Source organism: Phocoena sinus, chromosome 8 (genome assembly GCF_008692025.1).
Source record: "Phocoena sinus isolate mPhoSin1 chromosome 8, mPhoSin1.pri, whole genome shotgun sequence".
Classification (NCBI taxonomy): domain Eukaryota; kingdom Metazoa; phylum Chordata; class Mammalia; order Artiodactyla; family Phocoenidae; genus Phocoena; species Phocoena sinus.
In genome coordinates, this window is record NC_045770.1 from 18,272,331 (window position 1) to 18,286,174 (window position 13,844).

Sequence of the window (13,844 nt, forward strand, 5' to 3'; positions counted from 1 at the left end):
ATTAATCCTTTGTCAGTTCCTTCATTTGCAAATATTTTCTCCCATTCTGAGGGTTTCTCCCATTCTTTTCATCTTGTTTATGGCTTCCTTTGCTGTGCAAAAGCTTTTAAGTCTATTAGTCTTGAGTCTTAGTCTATAATAGACTATTATTATTACTATTAGACTATTACTAATGGTCTATTAGTCTTGAGTCTTCTTCCTTTTTTTCTTGATGAATCTGGCTAATGGTTTATCAATTTTGTTTATCTTCTCAAAGAACCAGGTTTTAGTTTTATTGATCTTTGCTATCGTTTCCTTCATTTCTTTTTCATTTATTTCTGATCTGATTTTTCTGATTTCTTTCCTCGTTAACTTTGGGATTTTTTGTTCTTCTTTCTCTGATTGCTTTAGGTGTAAGGTTAGCTTGTTTATTTGAGATGTTTCTTGTTTTATGAGGTAGGATAATATTACTATAAACTTCCCTCTTAGAACTGCTTTTGCTGCATCTCATAGGTTTTGATCATCGTGTTTTCATTGTCATTTGTTTCTAGGTATTTTCTGATTTCCTCTATGATTTCTTCAGTGATTTCTTGGTTATTTATTATCATATTGTTTAGCCTCCATGTGTTTGTAGTTTTTAGTTTTTTTCCTGTAATTGATATCTAGTCTCATAGCGTTGTGGTTAGAAAAGACACTTGATACAATTTCAATTTTCTTAAATTTACCAGGGCTTGATTTGTGACCCAAGATATGATCTATCGCAGAGAATATTCCATGGGCACTTGAGAATAAAGTGTATTCTGTTGTTTTTGGCTGGAATGTCCTATAAATATCAATTAAATCCATTTTGTTTAATGTGTCATTTAAAGCTTGTGTTTCCTTATTTATTTTCATTTTGGTTGATCTGTCCATTGGTGAAAGTAGGGTGTTAAAGCCCCTTGCTGTTATTGTGTTACTGTCGATTTCCCCTTTTATGGCTGTTAGCATTTGCCTTATGTATTGAGGTGCTCCTATGTTGGGTGCATAAGTATTTACAATTGTTATATCTTCTTCTTGGATTGATCCCTTGATCATTATGTAGTATCCTTCTTTGTCTCTTGTAATAATCTTTATTTTAAAGTCTATTTTGTCTGATATGAGAATTGCTACTCCAGCTTTCCTTTGATTTCCATTTACATGGAATATCTTTTTCCATCCCCTCACTTTCAATCTGTATGTGTCCCTAGGTCTGAAGTGGGTCGCTTGTAGAAGCATATATACGGGACTTGTTTCTGTATCCATTCAGCCAGTCTATGTCTTTTGGTTGGAGCATTTAATCCATTTACATTTAAGGTAATTATTGATATGTATGTTCCTATTACCATTTACTTAATTGTTTTCGGTTTGTTATTGTAGGTCTTTTCCTTGTCTTGTGTTTCCTGCTTAGAGAAGTTCCTTTAGCATTTGTTGTAAAGCTGGTTTGGTGGTGCTGAATTCTCTTAACTTTTGCTTGTCTGTAAAAGTTTTAATTTCTCCATCAAATCTGAATGAGACCCTTGCTGGGTAGAGTAATCTTGGTTTTAGGTTTTTCTCTTTCATCACTTTAAATATGTCCTACCACTCCCTTCTGGCTTGCAGACTTTCTGCTCAAAGATCAGTTGATAACGTTATGGGGATTCCCTTGTATGTCATTTGTTGCTTTTCTCTTGCTGCCTTCAATATTTTTTCTTTGTATTTAATTTTTCACAGTTCGATTAATATGTGTCTTGACATGTTTCTCCTTGGATTTATCCTGCCTGGGACTCTCTGTGCTTTCTGGACTTGATTGATTATTTCCTTTCCCATATTACAGAAGTTTTCAACTGTAATCTTTTCAAAAATTTTCTCAGTCCCTTTCTTTTTCTCTTCTTCTTCTGAGACTCCTATAAGTTGAATGTTGGTGTGTTTAATGCTGTCCCAGAGGCCTCTGAGACTGTTCTCAATTCTTTTCATTCTTTTTTCTTTATTCTGCTCTGCGGTAGTTATTTCCACTATTTTATTTTCCAGGTCACTTATCCATCCTTCTGCTTCAGTTATTCTGCTATTGATTCCTTCTAGAGAATTTTTAATTTAATTTATTGTGTTGTTCATCATTGTTTGCTCTTTAGTTCTTCTAGGTCCTTATTAAGTGTTTCTTGTATTTTCTCCATTCTATTTCCAAGATTTTGGATCATCTTTACTATCATTACTCTGAATTCTTTTTCAGGTAGACTGCCTATTTCCTCTTCATCTGCTTGATCTGGTGGGTTTTTGTGCTCGGCCCCGGGCGTCCCCGGGAGTCCCGACCAGCAGGACAAATCCTTGTGAGTCCGAGGAGGAACCTGTAGGGGTTGAAAAGAGAAGAAGGGGCAGGAGACGCGAAAGAATGGAGGCAAGACAAAATCCTGATCAAGCCTCAAACCTTTATTGCTGCAGTAGCTGTATTTATACAGTACAGAGAAAGGGGGGCGGGATCCAGAATAAGGGAATTACTTGGCAAATTATCATTGGTGCTGCGTGCGCGGGCTTTCGTTGGAAGCGCGGGCTTTCGTTTTTAGGCGCGGGCTTTTATCTCATTAAGCAGGAAGAGAAGCAGGGTGTCGGCCATCTTCTAACGGCGAAAACTTCTTGGCTCCCAACATCTCCTCCCTTTTTATTTCTTTTAAGGAGGTGGGCATTAACCGAGTGAGGGAGTAGTGACCTGAATCCTCCCGTGGACAATGTATGTGTGTCCACCATTGCTGGCTCTTGGTATCTTTTGGGGAGGAGAGGCAGAGCCAAGAATAATCTTAGATACTGAAGCCAAAAACAATGTTTAGATACCAACCTCTTTCATAATTCAGGTATACTCACAGGGAATAACAGAGATTACCTTATGTATAAAGGTTTTCCCTTGTGCATGCTTTGCTGTCACACTCAACTCGGTACCCATACCCTCCCATCAAAGAGGGGGGTAGGCATGTCTCTGTCTCATGCCGCTCCAGTGGAGGGGCAGCCAGAATCATCTTTTGGTTCTGCTTCAGGTTAAATTCTGAGGCAAGTGTGGAGGGGGTTCAGCCTGGCTGACAACCAGCAAAGATGACAGGATCAGGGTCACAACGGATAGTCCTTGTTTGTCTTTGTCGTCTTTTCAATGCCAAGAGGATCTCCATCTTTTTCTGAAAAGGAAAAGAAATACAATCTCAGGGAAAAGGGCCCTGGATAATTTTTCATTATTTCATAGAATTTATAGGTTTAATAAGACGCTCGGGCAGCCAACGTCTGGGTGAGGGGAACTTGTCCAGATTTTTGAGGAACAAACCGAATCGCCCCTTGGTTCGGTTCCAAGGAAGGGGCCAGGGGCTGGCCCCGTGAAAAGTTCCCTGTTTTTTGGCCATTTATGTCCGTTTTTGAATAACATTCCGAAGACCAATGTTTGCCTCTTTTACAGCGAGGACAAACGGTGGTGGGAGGAGCTCGGGATTGATGTTGGGGTTGTTGTGGGTTAGCCTTTGATGACTGTCCTTGTCTATATAGTGGACAATCCCGGCAAAGTGTCCAGGTTGTTTGCAATTATAGCAAGTTTTTTGTTGTTTGTCTAGGGCGGATGTGTCTTTAAATAAAATCTTTTAGGGCGGCTCCTATTGCAAGGCCAACAAAATGGGAGGGACCAATTCCGGAACACAATTTAATATAATCAGCAAGGCTACCACCACGATGAGCCCGAAGGGCAGCCTGGCAGGCCGGATTAGCATTTTCATAAGCTAAATGTTTAACAAAGGCGTTATCAGTTTCATTGTCGCCCACCAGACGTTCGGTGGCGTCCGTGAGGCGGCTAATAAACTCACAATAAGGCTCTTCTGGTCCCTGGCGAATTTTCGCCAAGGAAGTTGTGGCCGAACCCTTAGGCGGAAGGCGGCGCCAGGCCTTAAGGCCAGCATTTTGTATTTGAGCCAACAGACCAGGGGGAAAAGCAGCCTGAGCCTCATTGGAATCATAGGGGCTGCTTTAAGAATTGTTTCTCCGGTCTCAACAACCTTTTGGATATCGGGGTCAAAAAAATGACCCATAAGAATCTCTCTAATTAAATTCCAATATGAAAATGCAGTCACAGGTACTTTAGAAGGCCCAAAAGTCTTATAATAATCATTTAAACAATCTCTTATATGATTCCAACATTTTTTATCTATCGTCCCTTCTTGTGGGAACCATGGGCAAACATCAGACAAAAATATAAAAAAATCACGCAAATCTTTTTTTCTAGCCTTAATCTTTCGCATCTTGAGGGAATCCTCGATCCCCTGAAGAAAGAGTTCGTGGGAACTCAATTCCTGTCCCATTTTTAAGCTCCACTTACCTTACTCTCTACCGGTCACAACTGCCGAAGGGCGGCTAGTCCTCCAGGGACCTAATCGAGCCGCACTTTCGAGTTCATTCTCGCGGCGGCTCAGTGGGTGCCTGGCCAGGCGTTCGTAAGCGTGCTACCTCCGTTAGGATCCGTTCCTCGGGCCCCACGTTGGGCGCCAATTGTGCTCGGCCCCGGGCGTCCCCGGGAGTCCCGACCAGCAGGACAAATCCTTGTGAGTCCGAGGAGGAACCTGTAGGGGTTGAAAAGGGAAGAAGGGGCAGGAGACGCGAAAGAATGGAGGCAAGACAGAATCCTGATCAAGCCTCAAACTTTTATTGCTGCAGTAGCTGTATTTATACAGTACAGAGAAAGGGGGGCGGGATCCAGAATAAGGGAAGTACTTGGCAAATTATCATTGGTGCTGCGTGCGCGGGCTTTCGTTGGAAGCGCGGGCTTTCGTTTTTAGGCGCGGGCTTTTATCTCATTAAGCAGGAAGAGAAGCAGGGTGTCGGCCATCTTCTAACGGCGAAAACTTCTTGGCTCCCAACAGGTTTTTACCTGGCTCCTTTATCTGCTATGTATTTCTCTGTCTTCTCATTTTGCTTAACTTACTGTGTTTGGGGTCTCCGATTCACAGGCTGCAGGTCCGTAGTTCCTGTTGGTTTTGGTGTCTGCCCCCAGTGGGTAATATTGGTTCAGTTGGTTGTGTAGGATTCCTGGTGGAGGAGACTGGTGCCTGTGTTCTGGTAAATTAGGCTGGATCTTGTCGTTCTGGTGAGCAGGATAATGTCCGGTGGTGTGTTTTGGGGTGTCTGTGATCTTATTATAATTTTAGGCAGCCTCTTGGCTATTGGGTGGGATTGTGTTCCTGTCTTGCTAGTTTTTTGGCATGGGGTGCCCTGCACTGGAGCTTGCTTGTCATTCAGTGGAGCTGGGTCTTGGCATTGAGACAGAGATCTCTGGGAGAGCTCTCACCAATTGATATTACGTGGGGCCGGGAGGTCTCTGGTGGTCCAATGTCCTGAACTCAGCTCTCGGACCTCAGAGGCTCAGGCCTGACAGCCAGCCGGAACACCAAGACCCTGTCAGCCACACGGCCAGATACGTGGGGGAGTTTCTTGCCTTTTGGGAAGTCTGAGGTTTTCTGCCAGCGTTCAGTAGGTGTTCTGTAGGAGGTGTTCCACATGTAGATGTATTTTTGATGTATGTGTGGGGAGGAAGGTGATCTCACGTCTTACTTCTCTGCCATCATGAAGGTCCTTCTTCGAGAAATTTTCAAAGAAAGAGACCTCACAAGCCCCTCTGGGATTCCAAAACCAAGTTTCTTCTAATATCTCACTTTAATTGCACTTGGTACACTTTGAATCGTTTCCTTCCATCCTGTAGAAATGAGTCGCATCTCCATCCATCCTCTCCATCATCTCTGAGAGGCGGTGAGAACACAGTGCACTTTTCTGGACTCTTCCAGAGAGAAGAAAGCAGAGGCAAAGAATAATAACATTTACCAAACTTTGTACTGCACTGCATGGATTACAATGCACTTTCATCCATGTTCTCATTCCCTTTGAAATTACACTAGAGCACTCTGAGGTAGGTGACATTATCGTCATTTTATAAATGAAGAACTACCACATTGAGACTTTTAGTAATTTGTCCAAGGTCACTCAGCTAATAGGTGGCCAAGTCTGCTAGGAACCCTAAGCCAACTAGGGCTACACTCATGAAAAATGGATGCTGTCATCTACCTTTTCCACTGAGGTAAGAAGCAAAGAGGAAGGAAACACAATGCACTGTAATGGCCATTGCCTCTAGGGTGTTGTGGAATGTGGATCTAAAAAGAGGGTAGGCAGGATATGGAGGTAGTTTTTCTGTATCTACCTATTAAGCCTTTACATTTTGTACCATGTAAATATATTACCTATTCAAAAAATGAGTTTTTAAAAAGAAGCTAGGGGAAGAATGGAATATAAGCCGGTTAGTCATGGCTCCATCATAATCTATCCGAGTGACCTTGGGTAAGTCAGCTAAACTGTCTATGCCTCGGTTTTATCACCTATCAAATGAGGATAAGGAGTAATTGCCCTGACTACTGCATTTACCTGTCTATCAAATGCACAGGACTTTTTTTGAGAGTAATCGTTCAGTAACTACTAATGTGGAATGGGAAAGACAGTGTCAGCATCACCTGGTTGAAATTACACATGCCCCTCCACCCAGGTATTCTGATACCTGCTCCCCCTTCCCCACTACACAATTAGGAAAACCATAATTCATAACCAGTCTGTGTTATGAAAAACCACAGAACCTGGAGTCAGACTTGAGCTCAAATCTCAGTTGCTCAGCTTACTAGTTGTATGATCCTGGTCAAGATACCTAAAGTGTCCAACCTCATCTTTCTTGTGTCTAAATTGAGAGTACCATACTTCTCCCTGAAGATCATTGTGAGAATTAAATGAGGTGGTGATGTAAAGCATGTAGCACAATGCCCAGGACCTAGTATATACTCAAAAGCTGTGTAGTATCTCCTTATTACAAATAAAAGGGAAGCAATAGAATTAATAGCCACCATCCATTCTACTCTCTAATTCTATGAGTTCAACTTTTTTTTTTTTTTTTTAAGATTTTACCTACAAGTGATACCATACAGTATTTATCTTTCTCTGTATGGCTTATTTCACTGAGCATAATGCCCTCCAAGTTCATCCATGTTGTCACAAATGGAAAGATTTCCTCTTTTATGGATGAAGAATAAATATTCCATTGTGTTTATATACCACATATTCTTTACACTTAGGTCTTATCCAAATCTTGGCTATTAGACATGAGAGAGCAGATTTCTTTCTGAGAGTCTGATTTCATTTCCTTTGGATATGTAACCTAGAAGTGGGATTGTTAGATCTTATGGTAGTTCTGCTTTAATTTTTTAAAGAACCTCTGTAATGTTTTCCATAGTGGCTGTACCAATTTACTTTCCCCCCAACAATGTACAAAGGTTCCCTTCTCTCTACATCCTCACCAACACTTATCTCCTGTCTTGATAACAGCCATCTTAACAGGTGTGATGTGAAGTTGTATCTCATTGTAGTTTGATTTGCATTTCCCTGATGGTTAGTCATGTTGAGCACTTTTTTATGTACCTATTGGCCATTTTCTTTATAAAAATGTCAAGTCCTTTGTCCATTTTTCATCAGGTTATTTGTTGTTTTTGCTACTAAGTTGTATGAGTTTCTTATATATTTTAGGTATTAATCCCTTATCACATAATATGGTTTGCAAATATTTTCTCCCATTTCATAGGTTACCTTTTCATTTTGTTGTTTCCTTTGCTGTGCAGAAGATTTTTAGTTTGATGTAGTCCCACTTGTTTATTTTTTCTTTTGTTGATTGTGCTTTTTGTGTCATATCCAAAAAAATTATTGCCAAGACCATCGTCAAGGAGTTTTTTCCCTGTGTTTTCTTTTAGGAATTTTCTGCTTTCAAGTCTTATATTTAAGTCCTTAATACACTTTAAGTTAATTTTTGTGAGTGATGTAAGATAGGAGTCCAATTTCATTCTTTTGCATGTGAATATCCAGTTTTCCCAACACCATTTATTGAAGAGACTGTCCTTTACAGGCAGGGAGTTTTTTTAATCTGCTGTGTTGATTGTTGAATTCCCGGAACCTAGAAGAGTGCTTGTTACATAGTAGATGCTCAATAACTATTTGTTGGGTGAGTGAATTACTGGCGTTAGCAGAAAGGAAGAAAAATGGGGCTATTCTATCAAAATCCTCCTGTGCTCTGGAGCTCTCCTGACCTCCTTGGGGGGCCTGTCAACTGAGGTAAGAGGATGCTGCCAGCCCTGGGGCTGGGATCCTTGGCTGCCTTCTTTGGTTCTGGGGATGTACTGAGCACACTGTCATGGTCCAACTGTTGCCATGACTCTGGTCTGCTGCTCTCTTGGACACATGGAACTCAGCTGACCACTGGGTGGCTTGTGTAATAATGCATTTCTTGGAATGGGGAACATTTGGGCCCCCTGAGATACCATTATCTGGAGTAAGAAAATACTCTGGGACCCAGAGCCTATAGTCCTGTGTGAGTAGATAGAGAGATGGGACAATGGGGAGAGGACAGGCATGAGAGAAACTCCAGCCTCACTCCTGACAAGGGGGAGGCAGCAAGCCCTCACAGCAGCTCTCCTTATAGGAGAGCAGTCTGCCTCTCAGCTCAAAGCAAGGCCCTCACCACATCCCAACAGACTCAATCTGCCTTTGTATCAACGTCCTCCAGAGTGGCAGATATTAGAGAAAACTCCCTCGGGTCTTAAAAACCATCTAGTCCAGCCTCCATCCAGCACCCAAATCTCTATGACATCTCCAGCAAACGATCTTCCAGCCTTTGCTTGCAGACATCCAATGAGGAGACTTTTCATGACAGCCCACTGTATTTTTGCAGAAGTCTTTCTTGTTCCCCAGATCGGTTACAGAAAACCTTCCACCCATCCAGACCTTCCTTTGGGACTATTCAGAGGAAGGCAAATTCCTTTTCAGTATCAAAGTCATTCCATCATCGTGCCTTCTCTTCTATAGGCCATGCCCTTAAATTCTTCCAGCACAGAGTGTAGAGCAGGAAGGACACTGGACAGGGAGGGCTGAGGCCATACATGACCCGCCTTAGAGTCTGCAGTGCTGTGCTGTGTGCCTGGGGCCTCATGGGTGCTTGACCAAGTCCATTGAATGAATGGATGAGTCAAAGAATCTGGTGCAAGCTTCTCAAGTAAAGTGCATCTCAGTGAGGCTTAGTGATGTCCGCAAGCCCATCAGCTCTTCACACCAGAACTAGCTCCAGTTCAGAGGATTTTCCAGAGTCGCCTACCAGAATGTTTAGAGACCTTGCTTTGCTTTGTCTTTTATTTCGGGTTTGGCCTCATAGCCCATCTGGCCCCTGTTCCCTCTGTCCTCATCTGCTCTGCTCCTCTTCCTGTGACCCTTCCCATCATCCTGTCCACTCTGCCTTAGAGCCTTTGCTCTAGTTTTCTCTGCCCAGGGCTCTCTCCCCCCAGATGCCCGCTCGGCTAATTCCCCCTCGCCTCCTTCAAGTCTTTGCCTTAATCTCACCTGCTCAGTGAAACCTACCCAGACTACTCCATTTAATACCCTCACCTGCCCAGTCCCACCCCAGCACACCTGATCCCTCTTACTCTGCCCTACTTTTTCCCATAGCCCCATCACCTCCTAATATTCTACAGGATTGACTCCTGTTGATTCTTTATCCTCTGTCTCCACTGATAGAATGTTAGCTCCGTGAGGGCAGGGATCTTTGGGGGCTTTGTCTACTGATGTATCCCAAATACCTAAAACAGTGCCTGACACGTAATAGGGGCTCAGTAAATATTTGTTGAATGAATGTCCTACTCAGAGAACGCAGCAGGGCCCCAGGTCTGAATTGGCTGCCAACAGGGCACAGTAGGGGCTGAATACACATTTATTAATAGATAGACTGATTGATTACATGACATGTCTTTGCTGTTCTGTAGGACTGTGTATTGGGCACTGGCTACCCAGCTGAAGGAAGAGGTGTGTACACAGGCTCTCCTGTGGTTGCCACAGAGGTCCCACCCATGGCCATGGCCTAGTGGGTGCCCTCTATGTCAGGCCACAGCAGGAGATCTTTGCAGTATGACTGGGTTCATGGTTGCCCCCTTTGCTTTCCAACCCATCTCAGATGCCCCACGTGGTAAGCTGAATAATGACCCCAAAGATACTCAGGTCCTAATCCCTGGATGCTGGATATGGCAAAAGGAAGTTTGCAGGTGTGATTACATTAAAGATCTTGAGAGGGAGAGATTATCCCAATCTGCCCTAAATGTAATTACAAGTGTCCTTATAAGAGGGAAGCAGAAGGAGATCCTATGACAGAAAAGGAGAAGGCCATGCGATGACAGAAGCAGAAACTGGAGTGGTGAGCCTTGGAGGGGGAGGAAGGGGATGCAAACCAAGGAATGCAGGTGGCCACTAGAAGCTGAAAAAGGCAAGGAAATGGATTCTCCCCTCAAGGCCTCCAGAAGGAACCAGTCCTGCCCAAACACCTTGACTTTAACCCTGTGAAACTGATTTTGGATTTCTGACCTCCACAGCTGTAAGAGAACATATCTTTGTTGTCTTTTTTTTTTTTTTAATTGGAGTATAGCTGCTTTACAATGTTGTGTTAGTTTCTGCTGCACGATGAAGTGAGTCAGCTATATGTATACCTACATCCCCTCCCTCTGGGACTTCCCTCCCACCCCCTACAATCCCACCCAACTAGGTCATCACAGAGCACCGAGCTGAGCTCCCTGTGCTACACAGCAGGTTCCCACTAGCTATCTATTTTACACATGGTGGTGTATTTATGTCAAACCTAATCTCCCAATTTGTCCCTGAGAAAAGCATAATTCAAAAGGACACATGTACCCCAATGTTCCATTGCAGCTCTATTTACAATAGCCAGGTCATGGAAGCAGTCTAAATGCCCATCGACAGATGAATGGATAAAGAAGATGTGGCACATATATACAATGGAACACTACTCAGACATAAAAAGAAACGAAATTGGGTCATTTGTAGAGATGTGGATGGACCTAGAGTCTGTCATACAGAGTGAAATAAGCCAGAAAGAGAAAAACAAATATTGTATATTAATGCGTATATGTGGAATCTAGAAAAATGGTTCAGATGAACCTATTTGCAAGGCAGGAATAGAGACATAGACGTAGAGAATGGATGTGTGGACACGGGGGGAAGGGGAGGGTATTGTCTTAAGCCACTAAGTTTGTGGTAATTTGTTACAGCAGCCATAGGAACCTACTACAGGCCATTCCACTGGCAGCTCCCCTTCACAACCACCAGCACAAACCCCACGTGTGTTTTCTCACACCACACGGAACCTCAGACCCACACAGGGGCAGGAGGACCCTGCAGTGTCCCAGGTGACGGCAGCCCTGACAACCTTGTGTTGTTCCAAGTTGAGCCACCCTCTTTCTCCTCCTCTGCAGCTTTTTCCAAACGCTTTACCAAAGATCTTGCTGGCCTGGAATAGCTTCCCTGAGAAGACCCTCTGCATCTTCCTGCTTCTAAATATTTAATTAGTCCTAAATGAAGAATCCTCCAAAAGTGAAGAGCACTTTGCACATCTGCCGACATAATCACATTTGCGTGGTTGCTGTTGCTTCTGGTCATCCTGGAAACTTTCCTTCCCCTCTGGCTCCGCTGCAGTGATTGCAGGCACACTGAGAGCGGCGGCACTTTCCAAAGCACATCCTCTTGTTTCCTGGGAACCTTCCAAACTCTATAGCTCTATTTGTCATTCCATCAAACGAAGGTTGAACTGATCAGCCCCAAAGTATTCCTGAATTCTCCCATAAACACAGATCGCCATGATGCAGGGTTCCCAGACTTGGGCTTTTTATAAACAAGTCAGCATGACAACCCTGAAAGGTAGAATTATTATTCCCTCCTTATAGATGAGGAATCTGAGGCTCAGGATACCGTGGAATGTGGTAGTTAGAAGCCAGATATGGTGACCATTAGAGCTATGCTCCATATGTTCCAGATGTCCCCTTTTCTGGCACTTGCAAGAATCTCACTTCCTGGTCTTGCAGTGGTTGGGCAGGTTGCATGATTGAGGACAATAGGACAGTGAGTTGTGAGCAGAAAAGATACGTTTGTCTTCCAGGCCAGGCAAGACCCTTGTGAGATCTTCTTCTCTCTACCCGTGTGACCAACGATGCCCCAGATGGAGGCTGCTCCATCCATGGGGGTCTCAGAGGAAGGACATGGATCAGAGCTGGGGCTGATCCAAGGTGGGAACACAGCATGCTGCTGTAAGCCACTGAGAGCTGGGGGTCATGTGGCCACCACTAGCTTCTCCTGACTGCCTGGTTTAAAAGTCAGCTCTGCTACTTTCTAGCTATGTGACCTTGGATGAGTCAGTCAGCCTCTCTAGAGCTTGGCAGGATGGATGCATGGCATCTGCCACAGAGTTTGGGGGAGGATTTAACAAGATAATATGAATAAAATTCTTAGTGCTGTGCCTGTCACATAGTAAATGCTCAGTAAATGGAAGCTGTAGTCACTGTTGTTGTTGTTACTGTTATTATTATAAAAGAAATTCAGTTAATTGCCCAGAGTCCCCTTAGTTAGAAGTGACTGTTGGTAAGGTACAGGAAGGAAAAGGGGACCGAATTTTCTTCATCCTATGTGTTGGACATCATTATTCATATTTTATTTTATATTTTCACATCTTTATTGGAGTATAAATGCTTTACAATGTTGTGCTAGTTTCTGCTGTACAACAAAGTGAATCAGCTATACATATACATATATCCCCATATCCCCTCCTTCTTGAGTCTCCCTCCCACCCTCCCTAACCCATCCCTCTAGGTGGTCACAAAGCACCGAGCTGATCTGCCTGTGCTATGCAGCAGCTTCCCACTAGCTATCTATTTTATATTTGGTAGTGTATATATGTCAATGCTACTATCTCACTTTGTCCCAGCTTCCCCTTCCCCCGCTGTGCCCTCAAGTCCGTTCTCTACGTCCGTGTCTTTATTCCTGCCCTGCCACCAAGTTCATCGGTACCGCTTTTTAAAATGCCATATATATGCGTTAGCATATGGTATTTGTTTTTCTCTTTCTGACTTACTTCACTCCATATGACAGATTCTAGGTCCATCCACCTCACTACAAATAACTCAATTTCATTTCTTTTTATGGCTGAGTAATATTCCATTGTTATATGTGCCACATCTTCTTTATCCATTCATCTGTCTATGGAAACTTAGGTTGCTTTCATGTCCTGGCTATTGTAAACAGTGCTGCAATGAACATTGTGGTATATGACTCTTTTTGAATTATGGTTTTCTCAGGGTATATGCCCAGGAGTGGGATTGCTGGGTCGTATGGTAGTTCTATTTGTAGTTTTTTAAGGAACCTCCATACTGTTCTCCATAGTGGTTGTATCAATTGCCATTCCCGCCAACAATGCAACAGGGTTTCCTTTTCTCCACACCCTCTCCAGCATTTATTGTTTGTAGATTTTTTGGTGATGGCCATTCTGACCGGTGTGAGGTGATACCTCACTGTGGTTTTGATTTGCATTTCTCTAGCAAATTACCAATGGCATTTTTCGCAGAAGTATCCATATTTTACAGATGGGTAAACTGAGGCTCAGAGAATTATTTAACTTTTCTAAGGTCGCAGAGTCATTAAATGATGGAGCCAGGATTTGAATTTAGCCCTGGACGACTCTCTCCCCATCATCTTCTTTATTTTCTTTGAAAGAGAAGGCTCCCAGCCTTGGGCACCCCCAAGCCCTGCACCCTCTACTCCAGCCGCAACTAGCTCCATCACTTCCCCAGAGCAGCATGGCTTGTCACATTACAGTGCCAGCCTTCTTAGCCTCCTCCTTAAATCTGGACCTGGCCCATCCTGACTTGACCTGCGGTAGCCCAGTCCCATATCTGACCCCTTCCCTTACCCTTCCCACCAGCTTCTCTTCAACCTGGGCAGGGGAGCACAGG